General features: G+C 32.3%; 1 pseudogene across 1 annotated transcript; it reads left to right on the plus strand.

Annotated features, from left to right (window-relative positions):
* Window positions 1-4,562: 4,562 nt before the first annotated feature.
* On the plus strand, window positions 4,563-5,108 carry LOC308639650 (60S ribosome subunit biogenesis protein NIP7 homolog; annotated as a pseudogene). Its single transcript has one exon. The product of its transcript is annotated as a 60S ribosome subunit biogenesis protein NIP7 homolog (transcript).
* Window positions 5,109-5,314: the final 206 nt, after the last annotated feature.

Below are 5,314 nucleotides of genomic sequence, written 5' to 3' on the forward strand. Positions count from 1 at the left end.
TTAAAAATAATTTTTAGTGTCAATTGACCTTTATTTATTTTTATATATGTAGTGTCGAGAATCAAACCCAGTGCCTCACATATGCTAGGCAAGTGCTCTACAATTGAGCCTCATTGTTTTTTTTTTTTTTTTTTTGATAGTGCTAGCTCAGTAATCATCAGTGTTTTTGTTTTCTACTTTTCTTGGAATAATTTTATTTCATTTTCCATTCTGATGGACAGCTTTGATGTGTATAGCAATCTTAATTTGTAACCTTCATCTTTCAGGGCTTGGAATATGAAGCTCCCCTGGCTTTTACAGTGTGGCCCATGAGACCTGGATATAGTCTCATTGGCTTATACATAAATGTGTCTAACCAATTTTCTCTTGCAGCTTTAAAAATTTTATCTTTTTTATGAATATTAGACAGTTTAATTATAATGAATCTTGAAGAGTACCTTTTATGATCTTGCCTATTTGTGAATCTAAATGGCTCATGTATTTGCATTATCATTTTATTCCCAAGGTTTGTAATATTTTCTGATAGTACTTCTCTGAAAATGTAGTGTATTCTTTAGTTTTCAATGTCTTCTAGGACAATCTTAGAGTTTATCTTCTAATGCTAGGTTATCTCAAATATTCTGGTCATGATCTCATCATATTTTCTTAATTGCTAACTCTTTTCAATATTATATATGTTGTCTTTGAAAAGAGGAAACTGTCTTCTCTGTAGTGGAATCTTTTGGTAATGTTTTCAACTGAATCTTTACCTTGATTTACTGATTCTCCCATTTAAAGGAATTTTTTTTTTCTTTCTTTTCAGAAATTTTTCTTTATTGAAATATTATTTCATTTTTGCATTTCCATTTTTAGTTCATTCCTTAGGTATTTTGTAATTTATTGATTATTACTATAATACACACAATATTGAAAACCATAATTTGAATAGTATAAAACTATTGAGAAAATTCAGTTCATAGTTACAAACATCCAAAAAAGAATTTCAAGATGTAGATGACTTCCTTGGAAAATCTGTAAAAACTACTTGAGGAACAATGAACAATAATTCTATGTAATCTCCATTTGTGTATAAAAGAGGCAAGAGAAGTTTGTGAATCACTATTTTTAAACCATAGCACATATACCAAAACCAGGCAAAGTCATCACAAAAACCAACTTCCTGACCAGTATTTCTGGGTTGAAATAAATGTTGTTTAATTTTATAGAAAACAAATATTTTTTCTTAAAGTGGCTGTGACATTTTACATTCACTTCAACACTTCACAAGGATTATATTTTCTCTGCATATTCCCCAGTGTTTCTTGTAGTCAGTAATTTTTCTTAATTTTAGTCATTCTTATAAATAACTAAATGTATACTATTGTTTAAATTTTTATTTTCCTAATTGCTAATGAAGACCCCTAATGCACAAGAAGTAAAATCAAGAATCAAAAACTGGGATGGCATCAAACTAAAAATCTTCTTCACAGCATAGGAAATAATCAAGAAAATGAAGAGAGATCCTACAGAATAGGAGAAAAATCTTTTCCATCTGCACTTCAGATAAAGTATTAATCTCCAGGATATACAAAGAACTCAAAAAACTTTATAAAATAAAACCAAATAACTCAATCAATAAATGAGCAAAGGAACTGAACAGGCACTTCATAGAAGAATAAATATGAATTTAAAAAAAAAATGAACATCTCTAGAAATTTGAGAAATGAAAATTAAAACTCCACTGAGATTCCATCTTACTTCAGTATGAATGGCCAGTATAAAAAAAGACAAGTAACAATAAATGTTGGTAAGGATGTGGGGAAAAAGATTTACTCATAAACTGCTGGTGGGACTGGAAATTGGTACAACCACTATGGAAAACAGTAGGGATATTCCTCAGCAATTTTGGAAGGGAACGACCATTTTACCCAGTTATTCCACTCCTGGGCTTATACCCAAAGGACTTAAAATCAGTATATTACAGTGATTCAGCCACATCAATGTTTATAGCAGTTAAAATCACAATAATTAAGCTGTGAAACCAACCTTGGTGTCCTTCAACAGAAGAATGGATAAAAAAAGTGGTTTATATACACAATGGAATATTACTTGGCCATAAAGAAGAATGAAATTATGGCATTTGCTGGTAAATGGATGGAACTGGAAAATATCATACTAAGTGAAATAAACCAGTTACCCCACCAAAAAAAAGAGAGAGAAAGAGAGAGACAATATTTTCTTGATATATACATGCTAACCCATAACAAGGGAGAGTGAGGAGGGGAATTATAGAAGTTAATTGAATAAGTCTATGAGGCATAAATAGAAGGGAGAGGGATGGGAATAGGAAAGGTAATAGAATGAATCAGACATAACTTTCCTATGCTCATATATGAATACATGACCAGTGTAACTCCTCAGCATGTTCAACCATAAGAATTGGATCAGTATTGTTATGGTTTGCACCCCATGTATGTATAAAATGTCATAATACACCCTACTGTAATGCATATCTAAAAACAACAAAAAAGAACTATTTTCTTAGCTCTATTTTCTAAAGATTTTTTCATGGTTTTCTAATAATTTTATAACTTTAAAGTATATATATAAATCTTTAATTTATTACTCATACAATTTAGTATAATGCGTAGCACATAAGTCATTTCTTTCTTTTTTTGTTCTTTAATCTAGATTACTGGCAAATATTCTACAACAATTTGGGGGATGGCTGTTTTCCATTACATTCTTTTCTACCTGTGTAAAAAAAAAAAAAAAAAAAAAAAAAAAAAAAAAACAGCTATCTTTATAAGGGAATTAATTGGCTTTTCTATTTATACCTCTGTTAATAATACTCTTTGTATACCTATAGTTATATAGTATGCCTTATTCTCGAATAAGAAGATCCCTCTCATGTTATTCTTATCTGTCAAGAATGTCATAGCTGTTTTAGGATATGTGACTTTTCTTATGAACTTTAGAATTATCAATGTCTAAAAAAACTTAGGTTTTTCATGATAAAATAACATTTATTGGGTTCTTGGTATGTACTAAGAAGTACATTGATTTTTTTTAAAGTATTATATTTAATGTTTTCAGTGATTTGAGTTAGGATTTGTTATAACTTATTATGGATATGAGTAATTCAGACAATACCACATTGGCAAGTAGCAGAGATGAGACTTCAATGTGGACAGTCTAAAGTAGTGTGTGCACAGATCTTACTGATCTCTTTGACCTTACAAGTGATATTTCTGGAAGTTTCATTCTACCAAGTAAGTATTCCCATATGTACATGTGTAGTTAAATTCTATTTATTATTATTATTATTTTGGTGTCAGGATTTGAACGCAGTGGTGCTTAACCACTGAGTCATAACCGCAGCACTTTTTTATTTATTTTGAGACAGAGTCTCAGTAATTTGCTTTAAGGTGTCACTATGTTGCTGAGGCTAGCTTTGAACTTGTAATCCTCTTGTCTCAGCCTCCCAAACTTCTGGGATTACATGTACACACCACCATGCCCAGCTCCATTTTGCATTTTGTAATTTTTGTATTTTTAGGTTCATATCATGATTTTTAAAATTATTTGTTCTTTTTTGATATACACAATAGAGTGTATTTTGGCATATTATACATACATTGAATATAACATATTCTAATTAGGATCCTATTCTTGTGGTTGTACATGATATGGAGTTACCCTGGTTGTATATTCATATTCAAGATTAGGAAAGTTATGTCCTATTCATTCTACTGTCTTTCTTATTTCCATACCCCTCCCTTCCCTTAATTCCCCTTTGTTTATTTAATTTGATAAACTTCTATTCTTCCCCTCCCCACCATCTGCTGTTGTAGGCTAGCATCCCCATATCAGAACATTCAGCCTTTGTGTTTTGGGGACTGGCTTATCCATTTTCCATCAAATGCCATAATTTCATTTTCTTTATGCTGAGTAATATTCCATTGAGTATATATATATATATATATATATATATATATATATATATATATATCACATTTTCTTTTTCCATTTCCCTGTTGAAGAACACCTAGGTTGGTTCCGTAGCTTGGTTATTGAGAATTGGGCTGCTATCAACACTGATGTGAACCCATCATTGTAGTGTGCTGATTTTTAAGTCCTTTGGGTATAAACTGAAGAGTGGGATATCTGGGTAACATGGTAATTCCATTCCAAGTTTTCTATGGAATCTCCATACTGTTTTCCATAGTGGTTGCACCAATTTGCAGCCCCACCTTACTGGTATTTGGATGGAATAAGTTTGGGGACAGTGAACATCATTACAATATTGAATCTTCAAATTCATAGACATATATGTTTTTCATTTATTTTGAACATCTTTAGAAATACTGGATATATATATGCTTTTGTTTGATTTGGGTATATGTGCATTGGTTTAACAAAAGTGATTCATGAAATTCTCCTGCCTCTTTTACTCTAAACGAGATTAGGTAAGATTATTGTTTATTGTTCCTTAAATATTTTTTTTAAAATTTTCCAGTGAAGTTGATTTCCACTTCTGGCTACTGAGGCACAAGGATTCAGTGTTTCAACTTGGTGGGAAAATGCGGCCTTTGACTGTGTAGGAGACCCATGTAACATTTGAGAAGATAGCCAAATACATCCAGGAGAATCTTCAGCTATTGGTCCTCAGGCCAGATGGCACCTACTGTTTCAGGCTACACAACAGCCAGGTGTACTATGTTAGTGAGAAGATTTTGAAGCTGGCCACCAGTATCTCAGGGTACAAGCTGGTATCACTGGGACCTGCTTTCGAAAATTCACTAAGGCCCACAATTCCCAATCATACATTACAGCTCTGGATTACCTGTATTTTCACCCTATACCAAGTATAAAGTATGAATAAAGCTCAGAGTAGAGCAGTCCTTCTGTACAGAAACCATGTGTTGAAATATGGTATGGGTTAAATCATTGAAAACACTTCTCAATACCAGGAAGTGGTGGTGTCCTCCATGGCAGAAATTCCTTTGGGTTTTGCTGTAGCGTCAAAGTCTACACAAGACTGCAGGAAAGAAAACCCCATAGTGATTGCGGTATTTCTTCAAGCAGACATTGGGGAATATGTACAGCATGAAGAGACGTTGACTTAAAATTAAGTCATTGCAAGAACTTAACAGCTGTGTGGAAGGGCTGCCTAGCTTTGTTTCCTGTATCTATACAGTTGTCTTCATCATGTTGAATTTTGTCAACACTGTGACCTCTACAGTGATAAAGCTGTTTTTCAGACTCGAGGTAAGAACACAATGGATTTTTTTGTTATTTATTAATATCACAAAGATAGATATTGCTGTGTAAG

Source organism: Spermophilus citellus (genome assembly GCF_964194105.1).
Source record: "Spermophilus citellus genome assembly, chromosome: X".
Classification (NCBI taxonomy): Eukaryota; Metazoa; Chordata; class Mammalia; order Rodentia; family Sciuridae; genus Spermophilus; species Spermophilus citellus.